Here is a 23841-nt window from a genome sequence, read left to right as displayed (position 1 = left end):
GGAAACACAACTACTCAGAAATCACCTGTAAATATCTTTCCAGTGTTTTGGGGTTTTTTTGTTTATTTGTGGGGTTTTTTTGTTTTGTTTGTGTGTTTGTTTTGTGAGGTTTTGTTTTGTTGTTGTTGTTTGTTTTTAAGGAAAAAAAAAAAAATCAGTACCTCAGTCAAGCAGAAATCCTACCCAAGAGAACTAGCAAATTCCCTGAATTTCAGTGAGCATCATGTCAGGGCATCATGTGTGCCCATGTCTATTACCTTTTATACCTCTGTATTAGGTTCTCTGGGTCAAAACTACCTTTGGAAGCAAGCAGAGCAGATCCCAAGGAAGCTGGACCCATTTTGCTATGAGCATCAAGTAACCAGGTCAGTTGGTATCATCTGACTCTTCCTGACCTCCCATTGCAAATGCAATCACGAGGCTCTTCTGCCAAGCAAGGAAGTTGCAGAAAGTTATTATTCCCCATTTGCAAAAGCACTTCTAACTTTTAGTATTTCCATCACATGGCTTATTAGTATTCCAGTGTAGGTTTTATTTTACTTTTGGGAATGCACCACCCAATTCCTGATTACTTTGTTTTTCCTAATGTGTTAAGTACTAAGCTATGTATTTAAATAGTAAGGAAAATATTAGCTGGTTTCCTCTGCGATAAGAAAGGACAGAAGAGCCCCCAATATAACACTGTGAACTCCAGAGCACTACCTAGGCTTGCATCATATTGCTGAAAAATGAATGTGCAATATTGAAGAGCTTTCCTCCATATGGTCTTGGCATACACATTATAGTAGCCTCTTAGTTTATGTAAACAAATTATACTAGTTACCTTGAAAAACTTCCATTTCTAACTTAGATTTATTATAGTATCTATAATTGCCATACTTGGTGTACTGTTAAATTCAGCCAACAGACCAGACTGTTAAAATAAAGTTTACAGAGGTTGATACTGATAAAGTTATTTAACAAGGGATGTGCAATTTTAAAAATGAGACTTGTCTCCCAGCTGGTGACCATCTGGCATCCATGACTGTATGTTTCAGTATTAGTCTAAGTCATTATTTTGTCAGTCTTACACACACACACAGACCACCCAGCACCTTACAGGCCCTACTGCTCAAGGCCATAACAGCACCTTTGTTTCTCCCTCAGGAGTGTCATTTGTGCATTGCAGACTACCTAAGGGCTGTTTCCTGTCCGCGTGTTCTTTGGCTTTCTGCAAAAACACAGTCCCTTCAGGGACAAGAATGAGGTTTAATATTGTTGCGACAAACTTTATTAAATATACCTAGAGTTATAATTAACTACATCAATATATGTTTCCAGTCCCTTTTGGAATCTAATTATATCTTGCCCTTGACTCTCTGTAGCTGTGACTTCCATAAGCTAATTACATGTTGGATGAAAAAGTATTTTCTCCTATCTTTGTCTCAGTTGTTGCTTTGCACATTTTTATCACGGCCATCTCCTGCTATGAGTGGTCTGTTTCCAGGTTTCTTGAGCACTGTCAGTTTGCTTTGGATAGCTCCTCAAAATACTTTCTTCAGAAGGCAATAATCTTTACTGCATATAAATCACAGATGAGGACATTTCTGATTTACAGAAGAGTACTGCAGTGATCTCCATGTGGATTGTGTAAAAAAAAATGAGCTGGCTAACTACTTTTGTGTTTCTGATCTTGACTTCAAATTGAGCTGAAAAGTCTTGGCTGAGCTATTTGTGAAGTGGTCCAGTTTATTCTCTTGAGTCATCTTGATTCAACATCACTCCTAGATGACATGTTTTTATGTTACAGAAATTTCATTTGTCAATAATAAACACAAATTCTTGCATAAGTGTCAGAGATCTACATCTTTAATTCAGACACAAGTCATTCACTGGTATGGCACCTGCTGGCATCTAAACAGAAGGTATTTTCTCAGGTAGATCTAATAGTTTCTAAAAGCCAAGGCCCAAATGCCTATCTTGTATTGTGTGCATGTTTGTGGAGATACAGCTCTTTATCCCTCCAAGCATGAATTCTCTCCATTCTGGTGTAAAGTATATTCTTACAGAAGCTGGCAGATAAAACATTTATTTTAAAATGTATTTCCATATCCAGATACTCTCCATATTCAGACATGTTTTTCTATACTGAGTTATAAGAGGACATGGTGTCACTCACATCTTTAAATATTTGATTTATTTTGAGAACTCACTCATTTCTCCCTAGTCCCCAACACCAAAAAATACAGGAGAGTTCAATGCACAGAAAAAGAGAAGCTAAAAGCAGACAGAAAGGCTTAGTTCTTGCCTAAAAAATAAATAAAAAAGTTCACTTAGAAGCATATCTTAAAATGCACTAGCAACATTAGAGCTACATATTAGATACAGATATGTATATAGAGCCTATTGTATACTTCATTTATACCTTCTCAACTACCATACATGATACTAATGACATTTGAATTTCTAGCATTGGTGGCTGAGACTACAGATTTCAAAATCATGTTGAAGAAAGTTATTTTTGACTGAGACCTCTGTCCAGGCTCAGGCCCACCAGTGCTGACCAATATACCAGTGAATTTCCTTTGAAAACACATTAAAGTCAATGAGCAACTGTCAAGGCCCAGCTAGTTCTGAATGCCTCTAATCTGAGTGATGGGGTCTGCTCTGAAGGATTTGTGCAAGGATCCCTTACGATTACCATCCAAATCTCAAATAGAAGGGAAACAACCAAACAATGACATTCGTCTCACGTGAGATATGGAAATGAGTTGCAGCAAAATAAACCACTGCTCAGTGGGAGGAAGAATAAAAGGATTCAGACCTGGCCACAAATGCCTCAGGCAAGCATTGTGCAAATAACAAAACTTGTCAATAATAAACACGTTTTTGTAGTTCTGAAGCAAGTTAGTTATCTAATGGCGAGCTGGTGACTTATTTACCTATCAGCATGTATGGTCATCTTCTTCCTTTCTTTGGTGGAAGATCAGTCCAACTCCGCCACATCCCCTTTTCCCTGTCTCAAGTAAGTAATCACGTTAAGCTATCTAAAGTAGAAAATAAGGCTAAAGAGCCTATGGTCTCAGAAATACTATGTTGTATGTGGTAGAGGTCAATCACAAGTAGATATCACTTTACAGATTTTTCTTCTTCTTCCAGCAAAACTACCAGCTGCAGAAGCTCAAGACTTGCCTGATTCCAGACTAACATGAGGTTCCCCTCCACCCCAAACTATCTGTACACCTAGCCCTCAAAAAAACAACAATAAAGCATTCTCAAGAATATGCATCTGTCCGTGCAACAGCATAGCTTACTCTTTTAGAGATGAAAGAGCCTGGGGCCAGTCAGTTCCACACAATTATGAGGGTCGGCTGTTGTTTACTGAAAGAAGTATTAGAAATGAGATTGCAAAAGAGAAATGGACTCCTACCATAGGCCCTGTAGCAGCAGACTCTGAAGGAGGCACTCATAATAAACAGTAGACTTTCATTTGAGCTCTTTCCTAATTTTCATGAGTCAGAAGAACTCCATTTGAAAAAGATGTGATAGCAAGTGCTCCCAGCACTGGATAAACAAACTGATTGCTCCAAATGTAGAAGGGAGTGCCCTTCATTCAGGGAAGGGCATAAATGCATACGGGGTCCCAGCTGAGAGGGAAGGGCTTCACCTGGAGCCTGACCACTTCAGCCAAGACACTCTGTGCTAGCCCAGTCGATGTTTCGCTTGCATTTATGCTCATTTCTCAGAAACATTTATGTTATTAATTTCTGCAGGCTTACTAAGTGGTAGTTATGAACCTTATTCATCTATGCTGTGTACTTTTTTTTTTTTTAATACAGTCATTCTGTATGCTCTCCATCATCCAGCTTTCTTACTCCTCTGAAGTAGATAATGGCGTAATTTGGGGCATCTTCAGCCCCGTTTTGCCCCAAAGTCTGCAGTTGTGTGAAGTGTCATAGGAAAGGAAAGAGATGTTTGTGTGTTTGTGTAGGAAACCGAGAAAGAGTGCTCCATACTGGTCACTGCCTCTTATCATACAGTTCCATAACCCTCCAAAAGGTCAGAGACCTGTGTCAATACACTGAAGTATGTCTGATGGCTCCCTGGTATTCTCTGCAAGAGGTGGGGAAGGCAGACACAATGATGGGACTTTCTCACAGCCCTTTTTAAATCCAAGGAAGGATGTAGCCTTTCCTGTTGGGGGAATTTCCAAGAACAGGAATCAAAATCTCATTTCTGGTATGTATAATCTCCTGAGTCAGTAGTATCTTAACCATGCAGATAGAAAATTGGCTTTGTTTCTTTTCTGGCTGCATTTAAGTTCTCCAGTTTCCCTCCGTTAGCATATTCAGTGGGCATCTTGCACAGCTCCCAGGCATTTCTAACCAGGTTAATACACTTCTAGACTGACTTGAAAACAAGGCCTGAGCAGTCTTTGAGTCTCTCTTAACGGACCAACTTAGCCTGTAGTAGATCAGGTTACTCACTATGCACAAATACTTAGGTTGAGTTTGTTTATTAAGTATATCTGCTCTCATTTTGTACCATGATTTTGATAGAAATGCATGGATGTTAGATGGTAGGCATCACAAATAGGAATCTCTAGGGAGTGGCATATTCCAGAAGCAAAATGAGGTTGCATAAAATAACACCCTCTCAATTCTTCCCACCAGAAACAAAGAATTAGTAGTCTCAGCATACCAAACAAAAAGGTGGTAGCCTGCAAGACTCAGAAATTCAGATTAATACATCTCTAAGATGAATTTTACTTTAACATTATAATAAAAAAATAATCCTCCTTTTACATGTCAACTTTCGGGTGAGTATCTAATATAAGCAAAATACTAGTTCTTATCTTCTCAGGTGTTATAATTGCAGAGCTGAGCTCATTCACAGCTGCTGATATATTTTCCAACCTTCTATTCCAGGCCTGAGAGGCAAAACAGATTTAATATAGCTACAAATAGCTATAGGCTTTGTCCTGTTTTCATGCATTTATGATTTCATCTTGAAGTCAATGCTGTTATAACATTGTTTACTGAATGTTTAATTTGCTGAGCACACAGAATTCCAGCTGAAGATAACGTGAATTGCAGGTGTTCAAACTACTGAAAGTAAACTGCCCCTTCTGTATTTAAATGTATGTTAATAGAGATCCATCACCTTGCTGTGCTTCCACAATGATTAAAACATCAAAGAAATCATTAAATATATTCATAAGCAAATAATTATTTAGAAAAAAAAAAAACAAAAAACAAAAGACATACATTAAATTGTACTTCTTGTCCTTCATACCAGCTCTTCCCGAAGGGCTTGATTAAAACTTTCCAACATCAGTTAAAACCTTTCTTTTGCATTTAATGGACTTTGAATAGGCTCTAAATATCTGAGAAGAGACATGAGCCTGTATGACCTGAACACGTCAGTCTGTGCCACTAGGTTCCAGTGCAGAGAAAACACTGTAGGACAGGATGTAGATTCCCAGCCCAGTGTCAGAGCAGTAAGCCCAGAGACCCTGGCATGTAGAAAAGCATTTGATGCACAGCAAATCGGGACAGGGCTGCAAAAACACTTCTGTAGGCAGAGGCTTGTTCACCCTGCCAGCTCTGCAGGGTAGAGCTCATGAGCTAAGCACGAGGCCGTGTTAACAGGATGTCAGGGGAGATTATGTATCATTTCTGCCATTCATTTCCTTTCCTGGACTTTGGCCTAACTGTTCAGTTCTTTTCAGGACATTTCAGAAAGCATTACATAAAGTGAAAACCTCGGGCTTGCATCTGAAATCCAAAATTAAGCCATTATTCATATCTCCTGGTCACCTTCAGGGACAGATAAAGAAGGAACAACACCACTGGCCAATACACTCACCAACTTTTTGGGGGTCATCTGGCCTTAGCTGTGTGACTGAGAAGCTGATCAGACATTGGGACCACAATCAAGGGAGGACAGAGAAAGGAAAAAAAAGTCTCCCCTACCCGTCACTGTTTAGGATAGCAATGCTTTGGAGTAAATTTGTAGTTTATGCCATAGATTTACTTTTACAACCTTGTTTGTGGCAATACATCCTTCAGCCATCCTCCTTACTTCCTTCTCCTCACCACACATCATGGAATGAGCCACAAGATATGAGGGTAAGGAGGTGGCTGCTTTGAGGCATAGTTTGGTTAAGATTTTTAGTTTTGGGAATAGGATCAGCTATTGTACTTTAGTATTTTTTAAAAGCAGTTATTTTGGCATCTGTGAAGGAATCTGAACATTACTGTAAATTGTGGCGTCTCACAAACTTTTAGCATTTTCATTTCTTGGCCTTTCTCAGAATGAAAACCTAGCTGGGGTGTTCTGTACATCCTAGGACCAAGTGTTCGCTGTAACTCTCTACTGATTCAAAATCCCAGACTTCTGAGGAGGAATTGTGTTTATTGGAGGGGCAAGAATTTATTGTGAGTCACCGTGTTTTTCTGCTGTCTGCAATTGAACTGGAGTGAAATTGAAATCATACTTCAGTCCCTATTTAAATGCCTTTTCTTGGCAGGAAGAATAAACGTTTGGCCTCTGAACTCTGACTGGCAGCGTGCTGCTTGGTCAGTAGCTGACTCTCAGCCTTATTGGGTCCTCCCTGTTGTCAACAGGACGAATCTTGTCCAACAAAAGCAACATCCTGTCAGTTACTCCTTCTTCCAGGAACCTGCCTTTTCCTCCCCCGCAACTGCTTTCTTTCTCCAGGTTCAGGCAAGAAAACAGTGATGCATGAAAAGGATGGCACTACAGAAGTCATGGCCATCATATCTTAAATTCATGTTTTCTATGGGCCACATAATTTTATTCCCCATTCATAGGGTCATTAAGAGTGAATGAAATGCAGCCTCTTTCTTTAGCTTGTAAGGAGAACTACATAAAGGGGAAAAAGATACTTTCATGTGAGGAAGTTATAAGGAAAGGAGATATTTTTAGGCCTCTCTCCAAATATCTCAAGAATATGGTCTTTGGGGGTGCAGCTACAGGAATCTCAGTACGGAAAACCACGTTATTTGTGACAGGGAGGGCAGACAGCCAGCTAATACAAAGACAATGCTCGGCTTCTTGCCAGCATCCTGCCACTGCGACAAGATCCCACACTTTAAGGCTCTTCTGGAGGGCATATGGCAATTTATTTCCAACCAACTGTGTAGAAGTGGAGCATGCTGGGAGGAATGAGAAAAGGAGAAGGGAATTAGGAGGGTTGCAGAAGAGGTTTCAGTTTCTCATTGCAGGCTGGACCAGAGATAGTCTCTTCTTTGATGCTCTCTTCTATGGGACTCGATATTCCCCCCTCTTTAGCGCAGCCAACTGGGAAAGAGAAGGCAGAGAGACCTAGTCCATCAAAAAGGAGGGGGAAACAGAGCCACCCATTGGGATGCAACTAGCAGAGTGATATAGAAGACCTTCCATTACCCCAAGGGAGACTCAGGACCTTGCATTGTATCGGAGCGGGAGAAAACCAGGTGTTGCCATCCAAGAAACCTGGCTATCTCTCCTCATAATGGAAATATATGAGAGAGAGATTGCTTTTCTTCACAAGGCGAAAGGAAAAGACTGAAAAGCTGACCTAGAAACAGGGGATAACACACACAATGGGGAACATGCAAGAGAACCGATGACAGCCTTAGGCATGACTTCAATATAGCCTAATAATTTACAGGAATGGATTAGATGAGAACATTCCATAAACAGTGCACAGTGTTTTCAATTAATACTTAAGTATATACCCTGATTATAAAATACCTTAGGGCTATCCATTTTTCAATGGCATATCTATATTAATCCTATTTTTTTTTTTACCAAGTGATGGCTGCTACTGACTGCTAAGAATGTTCTGCTTCAGTAAACTTTGATTTCACTTGCAGTTGTGCATTTATTAGGCAAGATTATCATCATCCAAGTTTCCAGGGTTGGGAATTTGTTTGAAAAATATGGTCTATTTGCATTTAATTATCACATATTTACTGAGGAAAAATATAAACATGCCTGATTTAGGCGAGGAATGGAGCCAGTAAAGTACTGCAGACTTGGGATTGTGCTTTTTAATATAATCAAACTACTGTTATAAATAATTCACAATTTCCACTGTGGGGAAAAAAAAAAAAAAAAAAGCCAACTGAATATGTTTGGCTTTTTTTTCTGGTAGGTTGTTTGTTTTGTTTTTTTTTTTTAATGTAAAAAAAAAAATATATATATATTACCAAATACTAAAATTACTGAGACGAATTTTTGTTGTGCGTGAGATTTTATTAAAAATCACCTTGAAAGAGAGTGTAAAAGGGAAAAAAATCCCCTCTGTGAGAAGTAGCTAGCAGTTCCAGCTGCTAGAATAAGAAAAAAGAATTGTATTCTTTTAAGACACCAAAGCTAAACAACAAGATGACAAGATGAGGAAATATCAAGTTAACTTTTGGGAAACAAATCCCATGTTCAAAGTTCACATAGTTCCAGTCACTGCACAGACCTCTTAGAGTGTCCCTAATTGACTTATAAAAGGGTTCTGACTTTACATCAGAATGGCGGAATTATTGAACTGATATTAGACAAGAGAAACAAATCTCATGGCATTTCAAAATTCCTGCATGAAAGATTTTCTTGTCCATCTGATGTGGTGTCCTCTGTACAGATTTTATTGGGCTGAAACAGGAAGAACAGTCAGCTTCTTTTCAACAAAGGACTTTCATCCTTCCACAATGAGCTGGAGGGACTGTCATTGACAATTACCAAGTTACTAGTCAACACCTAGCAAATAAACCTCTCTCTATATAGAGCATGCTGTACTCTGCACTAGGCTAGAAAAGATAGACTGGGGTACTGGTGAGCTGATGGATGGGTGCTGGCTCCTGAGTCAAGGAGCAGGTAGTCTGGAGGCAAGTACATAGGACTGAAGTGAGGGGTAAAGCTTAAGGTTTCTGAAACATTTCATGGGGCTACGTGAGGTAATAAGGACAAGATGAGCAGCTCTTTGGGCTCCACTGGTAGTCTAGACACGTGGTTCATGTGTAAACACTTACACTGTCAGAGACCTACAAAAGTGTCTTAGGATATTTGAGATGCACAAGATGTGCGAGTGTGACAGACATTACACAGACCTTACATAAGACCTGCATTTTCTCAGCCAGCAGCTGAAGTCTAGGCATACTAGTCCAAGGTGTCCCAAACACTGCCAGACACCTCTATGTTAAGGTAATTGAATCCCACCTTGGGTGAAGAACATAGATGTTTCTCAATGGCTCCAGAGAGCAAGCCTGTAACAAAGAGGCACTTGTATTATTGAAGAGAAAGGAAATGTGATATATCAAAGAACATGGGGAAACATCCCACATAATGACAGCTATGGAAGGGGCAGATGATCCTTCATGACATTAAATTCAGGAGTCAGAACATGAGACTTCCGCAGATACCAGTCATTTCATGGTGATAATGACCCTGCTGTGAACTTATTGCATTAAAAAAATAAACAATTATTGCCTAAAAGTTCAACTTTAAGCAATTTTGAAGTGGTTTCACCCCTTTTTAGTTTGATTTATTTGGAGAATCCTAGAATGTTTGCTTGAAAAGTATTGTAAATATATTTGTTAATACTGGTTTTATTTAGTGTTATTGGAAAAATTAATACTAATGCCTGTTCCTGCAACTGAAAAAAAAAAAAAACAAAAAACATACTATTGTCTTTTATTACATTGCTCTTTAATTACTAGGTTTTGTTGTTGTTTCTGTTTTGGGTTTGTTTCCCTGTTTGTTCATTGTTAGTTTAGTTTGGTTGGTTGGTTGTTTTTTTATGTTCCTCATCTTTAGATTGTATGAACATTATCAGCTTTGTCATGTTTGTCTTCCATAGTTTTGGGCTTGGGGTTTGATGTATAAAGTAAGATAACAGTTTTTCTACACTGCTATGTTCTTCCAAAGAAATCAACACTCAGTGAGATCCTAATAGCATGAGACAGATCCATTTTTATTTTCTTTACTAAACATTTCAAGAGTCTTTTTCTTTGCCTTAACCACAGCATTCCTTGCTTTTGAAATTACTTGCATAACATTTTTCTACCTCTGAATTTGGTTTCTTTTATCTGCATTTTTGAAAAAGAAAAATGGTATAGGAGTGTATATGTTGCCAGATCCAAGCGAGTTTATACCATCAGCTACAAATTTGTGACAACTGAAACTTCATTCTTAGGCTTAAAAGATATTATTGCATAACCTTTTTATAATTCAATTCACAACTACTGTCAATAGGTCTACTTAGGTGTGTAAAACTCATTCATATGAATAAGTACTTGTGGTTATGTCCCATGAAGAAAACAAAAAATCTTCAGGCGATTAGCCAGCAGATTGTTGATGACTTGACATTTATACAACTCATTCTCCTCATGAACAATAACATCGATTGTGCTGAGAGTTCAGGAACTAAGTACAACAGGAACCGGCTAAAATGGCTAAAATTAAAGCAAGGCAGAAAGGAAGGCCATAATGTAGAGCCATGGTTGCTATTTAATTTCCCTTCAAAAATGAGGGGGGAAAACCAGGACCACTCTTTCCTCAATTCTTCTCTTCTAAAAAAAACCCACAAAAACTACACAGATGCAGAGCACAGAAACTCCAGACCCAAGGTCCTAGTTTGCAGAGATTCAGCTTCTGCCAAATGAGCATAACTAAGAGCGACTGTAAAAGAAAGCAAGACTGAAGCTGAATATGAAGTATCTCATCCCAGTGTTCGCTGGTACTGAAGAGAACGGCATATTGAAGACTGAATCTCACAGCCATCTGTATGCATACCACAGTATTCAAGGTGAATGAGATATGGCAGTCATATGGAAAGACAACAAGGAAAATAAAATGTATCACTGTCATCTTTTTTTTTCCTTCACTTTTCCTGAAAAAAACAAAAAAACAAAAAAACAAACAAAAAAAACAACTAAAAGATTCATTCCAATCATTTTGCTCAATAAGCAACCAAATTCTGAAAAAGCAGGTGGTCATTACTTCTGATGAACAGTAAGTAGTTTTAAAGTTTTTTAAAATCTTCAGCTTTGCATTTATAACTTTGAAAGAAAAGTAATTCATGGACTTTTAGAACACCTAAAATGAAAATCTGGTCCCAGTCAGGTCAATGACTAGGCTTGTACTCCCTTCAGCAGTTCCAAGATTTCCACCACAGAACTATTCAAAAACGATGTGAAACCCAGGTGGCAGATTCAGCCTTAGTTTTTCTCAATATTGGCAAATATTAGGCTCATTCACTTATGATATTCAACCAAAAGAGTCTTTAGTTCTCAGAAAATATGCAACTGATTAGAATTAACTAGGAGTAAGAAGCAGAAAATTCACCTGTGGTTTATGTTAAGTTGATTTTTGTGATTGCGATAGCACTATATGTAAAACATAAAATTGTGAGTCAGTGGAGAACACTCCTAAAAATTGAGGATCCGACCTGATTTTAATCTGGAATAGCTGGGATATCCAGATGCTAGTTTAAGGAGTTTTGTGCCAAAGATAGTTTCTCCTTTAAAGCATAAGCTGTCTTACAGCATCTTTGCAGTATCTTGAAGAGAAATACAACAGTGAAAATCAAGATACAAAGGGCTAATGTCAGCAAACCTGTCCCTTCACCTGAAAAGTATCTTGGATATGTATGGCTTAATATTTAATCCTTTTTCTGATGGTGATCAGTAATTAGCAAAATCCTATTCAGACAACCACATAAAGAAAATAGTACTTAACTATATTGGACAGGAAAGATGAAAATAATCTTTCTTGTGAGCTTTCTAGCTCATGCTCAGGTAGAAAAATATCATAAGAATTCCCTGTCATACAGCATTTCACAGTCCTGCTTTCAGATGGTCTTTGAAACAAAAATAGAACAACTGTAAAAAAATGAGCTAAAAAAAAAGGCACAAAAATTCCCTGATGTGTTTTGATCTTAGTAGATTGATGCTGAGTGGTTGGAGTTAATTCTTCTTTTATGAGACTGGTTCACATGTTGCTACCAAAGGTGCTTTAATACAGTGTATTTACAAACTCTCACTACATAGAACAGAAAACCCAACAAAACTGTTAGAATGAGCTTATTCTTACTGCATGCACACCAGTTCCACTTCAGCAAAGAAAAGCCTTATTGTTTAACGGATTGAGACATACTAAAGCAAAATCAAGTGACTTGCTGTCTGCTGGACAAACTGTTGATTTGGACATTATAATTTATGCTGATTTCAAAAAGCCAAATCTTACAAAAATCTAAATGAAATTATGCTACAGCTCATTCAAGTTTGGTGGTATGTAGTAAGAGCTGGGGATACTGGTTGTGGTATAACATAAAGTCTTAACTGTCTTGAGGCTATTAAGAAAATGAAAAATCCCCCTCTGTTTTCAGTTTCTGTGTGACTCTCCAAACATTTGGAGAGTAGAAGTGGGGGATATATCTCTTTCAGACTGTGGATTTCAAAGGGAGCAATCTGTGCAAAGTGGCTTTTCTATAACAATAATTTGCTTCTTCAGGTCGTGCACTCCTCAGTTCACGATTCAGGAGCCACAGCACTATTCCCGGGACAGCAGGAAATACAAAGGGATCAAATGTGAAGTAGAAATGAGATGGAAGGGAAGGGAAGGGAAGGGAAGGGAAGGGAAGGGAAGGGAAGGGAAGGGAAGGGAAGGGAAGGGAAGGGAAGGGAAGGGCAAAATTAATAGATTCAGAACAGGAAGGTGCTGGATGACTATGGACACTGAAGTTGTTCTTATCAGTTTGCTGCATTACTTCCATCCAGTTTTTAATCTTTTTTTCCTGTTGGCATTAATACAATCAGTCATTTGAGTCATTCTGCCCCAGAAGCTCCACAGTGTGAAAGGAAAATATGTGCAATGAGGCATTTGCAACCTGCTCCTTTCTTGCTGGTGACTCTGCTTAACCCTGTTTATATGAAAGAAACTACAAGGAGCAGATTGGTAAAACAGCCCTGTGTCATGCAGTATGAGAACAACTTGTTCTTCACCTAGTTGAACAGAAAAGACCACAAAACGGACTCTGTTTTCCTTTCTACATATGTAAATTTATATGAGCACATAAATAATCTAAAACTCTACACATATATAAATATATGCATTTGTATATGTAGTGTACACAATATGCTATTAATTAAATGTAATATTTACATAGATCAAACGTATTTTAATAATTGTATCTTATTTCTAAATATAAATAACCATATAAAATACAATGTGAAATTAAATATTAAATAATTATGTGGTTAATTGTTCAGTGCCATGACCCAAATGATAGTAGAACTCAACATCAAGCACAGTTATTTCCAAACACAGGTGTGGAATTCATAAGGCGCCTATCCCCAACATACAGTGGGCCAGAAATAAGACCACTAGTTCTGGGGGGTTAAACACCATTACTCCTGAAGTTCATGGTGTGAAGTGACCATTTAAGTGTTTTTCAAGTTTCCCTGATAAAGTGCATCATTTTTATTATCTTTTCTTTCTGATGTATGGGGGTTTTTCGCAGAGGAATACTGAGTTGCAAAGCAATAGTGTATATTATTAAAACCACCAAACCATGATTTTTTTTAAAGCCACTGTTCTTAAAGGATATAATTTCTGAGCATTATAGAAATTACGGAGAAGTTTGCTCTCCTGTTCTGCCCTTCACTATCTCACCTGGAATGACCAGTGAAAGTTGGTCTTGGACATAGATACCCCAAAAAATGGTGATGACACAGAACAAATTAATATTTTTTTCACAGGAAAAGTACCCGGCCAATGCTGCAGTCCTTTCAGTGTTTGCATAAGGCCTCAGCAGTTGAATGAAATAAGATTACAATACAGTAATTAGAAAGTTGTGCTTACAACATTTGTGGATTTTGCAGTTCAGTTCAGCTTCAGCACTAAAAATAATAAACAAGTCAGGCCTTCAGATCACACACAGGTTGTTGAAAAACTGTGAACTTCTAAAAAAATAACACACTCGAAGATACTTTATGCATTTCTGTCATTTTAACTTTATTGTATGATCATGAGAGACATAAATACAAAGCTTAAACTAGAGACAGAATTAAAAATAACTCCAGAAGATTAGGTCTTACGAAAAATACTGAAACTGCAAAACTTCTGTTAAAAGATAAGAGTAGAGAGCACCACAATACAAGCTGGAAAGATGCCACGTGTGAATCTATGAAATGTTTGTATGTGTAGAATACTGCCTGAGAACTGTACCTTGCTATGGAAGGTGGGAAAAGTGACACAGCAGCAACAAAAAGAAAAAAAACAGGAAAGTGGAATGTATCCAGCTGTGAGAGGGGAGAAGAGAGTGCCTGCGTTCCTTTTTGTCTAGTTTCACTTTCTAATTTGAAATACATATATATATATATATATATATATAAATTAACATCTTTTCTTCCCACCTTAATTCACAACCACTCCTTTGTGAAGGCTGTTCAAGTAGAAATACAAAGTAGAAGAAACCCCAGAAGGAAGGAGGCTTTGTTATAATTAATCTATCATAATTAATAGACCTGTAAATGTGTATTGCATCAACCTCCAGCAAGTGCCAAGTTCAGGTAACCTTCAACAATATCCCTTTAACACAGCATTTCGTATTTCAAGAAACACCATACTGGTTTATAAATGAGAAGGCCACATACCTTCATATTACAAAGATACTGAGTTTGCCCTTGCAACACTTTCTGTCGTATAGAGCTGATTAAATCTTGTGTGGCTGTGTGTGGCAAAACTGAGCTGTGCCACAGCATCACTTCTCAGGGCTCCTGTACACAGACCCCTGCACACCATGACTGCTCCTGCAGCCGCAGTGCAGCTGTGGAGACCCCTGTGGCAGCTCCTGACTGATGCCTACCTGTGTCTGCCAGTGCTGGCTCTGTGTGATAAGGTGCTTTGAGAGCCCAGGTGGGAGCACTGCAGGCTGCAGGACACCCTGGGAAAATTCTTGCTCTGGAGCATTTGAAGTTGGGTCCGAACATTGGAGATGAATTGACATGGGCAGCTCCTTAGGATGGCAGCACAGGCACCTTGCAACCAGAGCTTCATGACAAAAGCCTCGTTCCTGGCAGCATTTCCACTACCAGTCAGGTCTGAGCATAAATAAATGTATTCGTAAAATGAACAACAGCAGTAAACACAGCAGAACTCCACCAAACATCAAAGTGGATCAGGAAGGATTGCTGTTGACACTGTCACACTTTGTTTGGTTTTATAAATCAGTAAAACATGTTCATCAAACTGGTAAATGTAAACTTTTCAAAAATCTTCTGCTATTTCTTTTTTCTCTTAAATCTGTAAAAGATGATTGCTTGCTCTTAAGTATAATAATGTAATATGTAATATAATACAGTGTTGGATATAACTAAAAATACTCTTGTTTAAAAAACCTTCAGAAAATATATTGGATGGTTTCTCTTGGATTGATATTCCAAGGTATACTGGGAGCATCTCAACTGACAAACAATACCTCAGTTTATGAGATTTTTATGTGACCTTTTTTCAGAGCAAGACCATAAAAAAAATATTCCACTGTTTTCATTTACCCTTAATAGATTATCTTCTGAGTACAGTTGCTGAAGTAGATTATTATATTTTGCTTTCCTTTCAAAAGCTGGGTTAAAACCTGCTTAGGTTCTATGAGAAATGGGTTTTTGCAATATTAGGTCAGTTGCAGCTAAAGTTCATATATAAAATTTGTTCCCTTCATACAAAAAAAAACCCCAAAGAATTCAATTATAACAGAGCAGATGCCTTGTCTGAAGAACAGGAGGCTGCCAATCTCATAAGATAAGACATATTGTACTTGATCATTAAACTATTCAACCATTCTAATATATTAGTTTTAGTTCAATAATCAGGACCCCTAATGCTAGACCTATCCAGATTTTATTATGCTGCTATATACAAACATAGAACAAAAAAAACTATCCTTGTGCCGAAGAACTTGTAGTATAAGTACACACTTTAGTAGGATTAGCATATGAATAGTAATACTGTACCTTATTATCTATAAATGCATATTTGTATGTACAAAAATACCTTTTTGTACACATTTTTTTATTTCCTGTGCTAAAATTCTTGTTCCAGGCCTATGGAAACCAAAGGGACTACAATGATTTTCTTAGACTTTGTGCCAGGCTAGAAGTAGGATAAAGCTCACCTGATTTCTGGTGACTACAAGGTTGCCATCTACATTTGAGCTAGAGTTCCTAGGCAGTGGGTGTAAGGTGCAACTCATCTGATCAAATAGCAGTGTTTACTTTGGGATGAAATTAATTGTTCTCTAGGCTCTGGAGGCTGTCATAATTGAGTCTCCATGATCTGTACAGGAACTGAGACATTCATCTGTTAGTTCAGGGGGCTAAAACGCACCCAGAAGTATTTAAGGAATCTAAGGACTAAACTGTTTGGTTTGCCTGTTATTGTTATATACATGTACCAGGTAAAACAAATTTTCAGTTGCAAAACTTGCATATATGCATGGGTAAGGATTTTCTGAAAAGGTGAAGGGAAGAGTCCCATCAGCCTCCCTGTCAAGCAGCAGCCACAGCAGCTTGCAGACTTCCAGCCTACAAAAGTGCCAAACCATTCCCCAGCTCTTCTAGCTGAAGAAATAATCTGTGATGCTCTGAAGTAATGGGGGAATACATCACTATTTTCTGTTTCAGCTTCTTATCCAGCTTGGTGCAATGATGTGTGAGAAACAGAACGGTACTATCCCCACCCCCTCTCTCATTTGGGATTATTCCTTCATGCGTGTGCATGCACACCATTATGCACACATGCAAGCACACAAACTCACCCATCCCCATTTTTATATAAGATCCTGCTTGCTGAGGAAAGACACAGAAAAAGTTCCAAGCCTTTATTTATTCAGATTACAATTTTGCAACAGTTACATGTGTAATTCGTCATGTGTGATGGCGTTGCAACATCAGTCACAAACCAGCCAATCTGTAGAGAGCTGTCTTGAAGCAATTTGTGTACCGCAATACCGTTGGCTAAAGATGAACAGATTGCCAGGATTTTGTTGCTGTTTTTGTGGGAGGAAAGAGTGGAATCTATCATTGCTCAGACATCATATCTGTATCAAGGCCGAATCTTACAGATATTCCTCTGATAACTTAGTTATGCCAGAGATGGGTACACACCAAACACTTGAGCCGCGCTGACAACAAATAGATTTTTTTATATGTCATTTTAAATCTATCAGTAGATTTCTTTTCATTGTTTACAAACATGCAGTTCCATGATGACACTGAAATGAAAAAAAAAAGACCCATCCTAAACCCTGCACACTCTTGTGATAGTTATGGGATGGCACAAGTTGCAAGCCCAGCTCTGTTCATCAGCAGGGATCTACACTTTTCATTTGTTGTGTCTGCACATTTACATCCCAGGAAGCAGACACCTTTGAAGCTACCACCATGACACTTTTTTCATCTATGTTTTGCAGACCAAAAAATTAGTGTTAGATTCTCAGCAAAACTAAAACACTGAATAAATATTATGTAAGGGCGGTACATAAATAGGTTATAGAAGGGCAGAATAACATCGTAAAGGGAAAGTATTTGTAACTCATTTATAAGTGAGTTTTCTTAAGATGCGGTGTACATTTGAACTAAATGGAAACTTTAAGAAATATTCTACATAAGGCAGAGTCCAAAAATGCAGAAGGTTATGCAAGGCTAACTGTAAAAATAAGCAGATGAGTCCTCTAAAATAATATTGCAACATTTTTTGGCTTCCATTTATTGGTTGCCATAGGATTTTTACTCAGTGAGCAACTGCTAAACACAAGGCTGTCTCATACCATAGCTTGGCTTTTAAGAGAAGAAAAACATTAACATTGTTTAATGAACACACTTGTCTGGAGAAATATTAATATTAGCAAATGCTAGGAACTCATTTTCCTACTGCCTAAAACCAGAGAGATTTGCAAGTGCTGTGTTTATTGTGCTGCGCTCGATTTGAATCTTCCTCTCTGACAGCATGCAGATCTCTCTCAAACAAAAAGCGACTTGTTTTTGCAGGAAGTTGTGGGGAGAGAAAGTCTAAGAGCAAACAGGTTAAAGTGCCATGTACATAAGAGTAAGCATGGCGAGGTACCTTTAATGAGTTATTTGAGTTATACCAGCTGCTTCTGCAGCCAGAGAGCACATCCTCTGGTGGACACTGAAGGAAAGAAATGGGAAATGCTTTTCTAAAGCATTTAATTTGTCTACTTAGTGGATGTCAGTTTTCCATTTCACTAGATGCACATCCTACATGGAGGTGTAACAACAGGAAAAAAAAAAAATTGTGACGTGCTATAAAAAGTAAATAAATGCATTTCCTCTTCATCTTTTATTCAGTCTCCCAGTATACCTTGATATATCAGCATTCATTATTACTGTTTTTTATTATGATGATTTACTCTCTCTCTACAGTTGGGTTTATTTCTGGGTTTTGTCTGGTGAATGTTTGATGTAAAAGGCTCAAAGCAGCCCACAAGTGCCCACGGCTGAGTGCTTGCTTACTCATGTATTACATTAGGCTTAGGCCTCCTTTGGTCTGAAACCCTTCTGGGCCTACATCTGCAAGCTTGTTTCACAGTGGCCATTTCTGAAAATGGAAGGAGAGCATTTTCTCACATAAATTACACATTTATTTACATTTTTAAGGGTACTCAAGTGTTGACATCTAGGAAACTCTCAAGCTAATGAGAGAATAGTGCTATGAAACTTAGATCTTCAAAAGCTAAGGTCTTCTGGACCTGTCTACATGGGTGCCCATATAGATGTGCCTCCTCACTGCCATTTGAGGTGCTTGAGGGCATCCCATCACATCTCAAGCTGTCCTTCTTCCATAACTCCTGTGTCACATCTGCCAGCCTTGCATAGTTGTCTTGGATACCTGGTGTATGTCAAAAGGAATGAGACATTTCTGTGTATGCAAATGAATTAAGGCTCTGGAAAGCAGGGAGGATTAATCTCATCTAACATTGGACATCTATGTCTGAGCTAGTCACACTGAGCTCCTTTTATACTCAATGGAGAGAAATATAATTGTCAACATTTAGCTGGATAAATCCTACCCCTAAATTCCAGTTCTGTAACCTGTAACTCCCAGCTTCAACAGCATTAGATGGTCTGAATCTTGTCCTTGTCGTCCCTGTATATGAAAAGCTGGCAGTGGGTTTCTCTGCCCCTCTGCAAGGAACTTGGTTTAAGAGATCAGAGGCAGAACAAAGCTTGGGCTTGTCTAGACTGACTCCAGAATTGTAGTCAGTCTCTCCTGCTGTGCTCTGACAGGGAAAACATTTGTTATGAAAACAATCTTGAAACAAGCTTTAAAGTCACCCTAAATATCACAGTCTTCTGTTTAGTTCTACAGCAAAAGCACAATGACTCCACTCCAGACAAAGAAGCCTACAGCCTGTCTACTAACCTCCTGAAACAAGGTATTTCCTACACCTCCAGGGATTATATCTGCTATCAATTCAGCTAACTGAAACTCAGAGTAAATTAATGGTATTGAGAATTTGCGAAGAAATGTTAGAATATGTGGTTTATTTGGATACTTTTTTCCACTTCACTGAACAATTGTAATCCAACAGCTACGATATTAGAAACATGACTTAGGGATGGGAGCAGCAACATTCAGAGCATTTTAATCCCACCTACCATTAGAAAGAAGATAAGAAGCCTTCTACCCTTTAGAAAAGCTTCTGAAAGAGATAGCTTTTGCATATAAAACATGCATTTCTCACCTATTTTACAGTGTACTTACCATGGTGGCCTCCGAATGCACTTTGAGTGATCCAGCAGCACAAACTCCAAGGTAGCAAGTGTCACAATTGCAGTTGTCCTAAACAAAAACAAAGTGTATTGGAAGATTATAAAAAAGTCAGAACATAAAACTGTTTAAACACAATGACTGAGGGATTTTGGTCTTTCTTCTGCAATTTAGGAAAACAGACAACCAGAAGTGTATGATTGCTTGCATGAAATACCCTATATCTGCTATGTTTGTTATATTTGCGACTTATTTATAGGCAAGACTATCTGAAACCTAAAAACATAACTTCTCTAGGTATTGCTAACTACCGAAAACAGCAACAATGGTGTTGAAGGAGAACTGTAGAAGGAGCAGAACGATATGCTAGTTAAATCATGAGGGTGTATTACCAATAGATTTCAAGCCATTTTGCAAAATCATTTGTACAATCCCGGGTTACTTGGTGGAAAAAATAAGGCACAGGTTTCCCTTTGCTCAACTAGCAAATAAGTAAAACTCAAAATCCCACTCGACCCTTGGCACGTCAACATTCAGAGCCATTCCGGAACAGGTCAGCATCGTTTCTCCTACACAAAGGGCAAAGGGCATGATTTCCCTTACCTTTACCTATGCAGGCAGATTACTCTGAAAGTAAAAATAAAGAGAAGAAGGGCACAATCACCCTGCATCTTCTGTACTCTGAGGACTTAAATGCAACCTTGATGTTGTCCTGGCTTCCTACACGCAGCTAAATTTATCCTGGAAAAATTTCATCCTGCAATAAAATGTGGGTTATACTCATGGCCTGATCAATCAGTAGGGATAAAGTCAGATGATTTTGACGACTCCAGTTTTATCAGCTGTAGTCAATAGTAAAATGTCAGTGAATTTCTCTGATTCATGTATTCCATGCTGCCTGATGTTCCTTTTTTAAATTAAAGACAGCACATTGCTAAGTTTCTGACAAATCTCACTGCTGTCCTGAGGTTACATGAGATCACTGGTTATTCGTGTTAGCAGCTCCTCAGAAAGCGGAAAGACTCAATATTCTACACGGTAGAAAATGGATTTGTCGACATTTCTCATCATGTTGAAAAAAAAAAAAAAAAGATGTTTTTTCTTTCTCTGCCATAAAGTCTCTGTTGCAATCATGCTACTGCTTTTCCAAGATCTGTTCCTTTGACTGAATTACAGAGTTTGTAAAAAGTAACAACTGGTAAAATATGCATATACTTACTCATCTTGAGCATGTTGATTTGATTGGCCATGATTTGAGCTACCAAGGAGAGCAGGCATGTTATGTAATTTTTGAAGCAAGGTTTATTCTAATAAAAGGTTTCTATGTAGTAGAATCTTTTCACCCTAATGCAGCTGCAACCCTGTCAGAAACTCAGTATCCAGAAGAGCTGCAATTTTTACCCACAGAAACACTCCATCTTACAGCTACTCTAAAGGCTGTCCACATGGACCAGGTACATTTCTTGCTAACGTGAAAACTAACACTCTTAGTTAGCAACTACAAACACTTAGAATTACACATATTCTACAGTTACGGTGACTACACATAGGAGGGAGCAGAATACAACAAAATATGAAGTAATAAAACTTCCGTTTGTAACCAGTAAGCATGAACTCCCCTTTACTGGCAGGCCGACATCAAACTTTTAAAATTAAACCGTGTGAAACGGAACTTATTTTTCAACTCACAATATTCTAATTGTGAATAAAATGCATGCTTAAATTTTATCCTTATTTCCAGTGACTGAATTAGATCAAATTTTAACCATAAATTGTTATGAGAGAAACAATGAACTAAATAACTTGGAAGAAAAATAAAGAAGACTGAAACTAAGAGTGGTTGCATCAGATGAGAGGTCACTAGTTTGGACCAGTGGTGCTTACGGAGCAATGAGACTCCTCTTGTGGAAGCACAGGCAAATATCCAAGCCAGGTACTCAGAGCAAACACTGAAATTGTCCTTTTAAGAATAAGCATAGAACATAAGTGTATACTTAATGACATATTTGTATTGCACAACACGAGGGGGTTGTTGAGTCCAGTCTCAGTACAAGCAGGAATCAGAAACCTGTCCAGCTCTGCCTCATACCTTGAAGAACTTCGCTTACCCATAAAGCACGCTCTTCCCAGGTGTCCTTATTGCAGGTATTTACAGTTACAGCTGGAAATGTCTGTTTTGAGGGTACATTTGGTCACAGCTACAGGGAGGAAGAAGGTATCTGGTTTCTGTTGCTGCCCTCCACATCTCCAGCTGCAGAGAGGGAAAGCAGACACAGCGTAACTCAGACTCCTGCAGCAGCTCCCTGTGCTTCCTGCACACTGCAGGCAGCAGGCAGGGGCATCCTGCAGGGACATTGGGCAAGGGCAGCAGGCAAGCGCAGCAGCAGCTTTCCTGCCTTCCTTGCTGATCGATTACACACACTTAGATGAGCGCACAGAAGATCAGTATTTGCACTGCTGTGTCACAATGTACTTTCTCACTTTGCCACTTTGATTGGCTTTGTGGAGGAACAAAAGTTCAGATCTGGACTCCCCTGCAAGGAGGGGCTGCCCAACACCCACCTCAAACACTGTGTGTTTAACACTGGCATTCTGAGATTAACATGGCAAAAAGTCAAACCCAATGGTAGCTCCACAGATTTTAACAGGGGCCTTATCAAGTACGAAGTGTTTTAGTCTTTCCAGGACTGACTCTGGTGTCAGAGGGCAAGTGGGAAGCACAGACAAACACACCGTTTCCTTCTTTGTGTGCTGGCTCTGCAGTACGCGTTTTGCTAACCTAATCAGATGAAGATAAACACCTTGCAATATACCGTATAACTGACGTCAGCTTTTTGTGCGCTTGGAATGATGTCAGCACCAGCTTTGCAACTACAGTTTAATCTCTTGAGCAGAAATAAATGCAGCAGCTAACCTATTACTTTCCACAAGCTGCCACACCAAGATTATTTTATTTCTCCCCTGCAGGCTATGGAAGTTGTGTGAAGGAGGCAGGAGAACCAGCACAATGTGATCCACTCCTGTGCTGAGCCATTTTTCTTGAGGAGTCAAAACAGACTTAAATTGAATAATAAGTAGAATAAATGACACCTCTTGGCACGGAAGTCAGTCTCATTTAGGCCCTTAAGAAATAATTCTGCTGATTTACATCAACATAAATAATATCAAATGAATTTATCAGGATTTACACTACCATCTCTGTAGATACATTTTTCCTCACATTTACATACGTTCACCAATATACTTAAAACTTTCCAAGCCAAATATGGCCTAGGGTTTCAAACTTATATAGAGGCCTCTGGGGAGTTATCTCAAGAGGAGCAAAATTTCAAGCAAATAACCTGGACTGACTTAACTCAGAAATCAAAAAAGCAGAAATGCAGGCATGGAAACTGGTACTGAGAATGTAAGAATCAAGAACATTCTGAAAAGCAAAAGACAGTGTCAGAACTGATCTAAGTTGTTTTTTTTTCTTTTTTTTTTTGAAAGAAATTTTCCTCAGTAGTTTATCATGTTCCAGTAGAATCACACCACATTACAGGTCACTTATACCTTGCTTTACTTACACTTTGATTTCAATTTGTCTCATCGTGTTACCAATTTTCAACATTTGCTTCTACTGAAAGAATAGGAAAGTTACAAGCTAGTTAAATTGTTAGCTATACTGTCACTTATTAAATTAGCAAGTTTTTCACAGAAACCTTAGACAAAACTTCAAGAATAAAGAACCGATCATTACTAATTCTTTTGGTATCCATTATGATATTAGTCACAGAGCTCACTCATACATTTCCAAATTTCAACATAATCATTTCAGGATGAGAAGCATTATTTTTTTCCCCTTCCCAATAATTTTTCCTTGGCATCACATTTCATACCCTTCCTCTCTGACTGCCAGGAAAGTGTGGTTTGGGGTTTTTGAGGCTGTATTGGGCTTGCATTTTTTTTTTTCTTTCTCCCAGAAACACAGGTTTACCAAGGTTAGTTCATCTAAGACAATACATTTTTAATTGAGTTGTTTATCCCTGTAACGAACACACACCTCAATAAGGCTAAGGGATCAATTTATAT

At 38.4% G+C, this 23841-nt stretch overlaps 1 long non-coding RNA gene across 4 annotated transcripts in view; it reads right to left on the bottom strand.

Annotated features, from left to right (window-relative positions):
• LOC139827640 (uncharacterized) overlaps positions 1–19844 on the bottom strand; it is a 45220-nt gene extending 25376 nt beyond the window's left edge. For all 4 annotated transcript variants that reach the window (XR_011738538.1, XR_011738540.1, XR_011738539.1 and 1 more), the window contains exon 1: positions 19765–19844. This is a non-coding gene — a long non-coding RNA (uncharacterized lncRNA). The remainder of the gene's footprint in view (positions 1–19764) is intronic.
• Positions 19845–23841: the final 3997 nt, after the last annotated feature.

This window comes from Patagioenas fasciata, chromosome 3 (assembly GCF_037038585.1).
Source record: "Patagioenas fasciata isolate bPatFas1 chromosome 3, bPatFas1.hap1, whole genome shotgun sequence".
Classification (NCBI taxonomy): domain Eukaryota; kingdom Metazoa; phylum Chordata; class Aves; order Columbiformes; family Columbidae; genus Patagioenas; species Patagioenas fasciata.
This window is presented reverse-complemented; position numbering and strand designations above follow the sequence as displayed.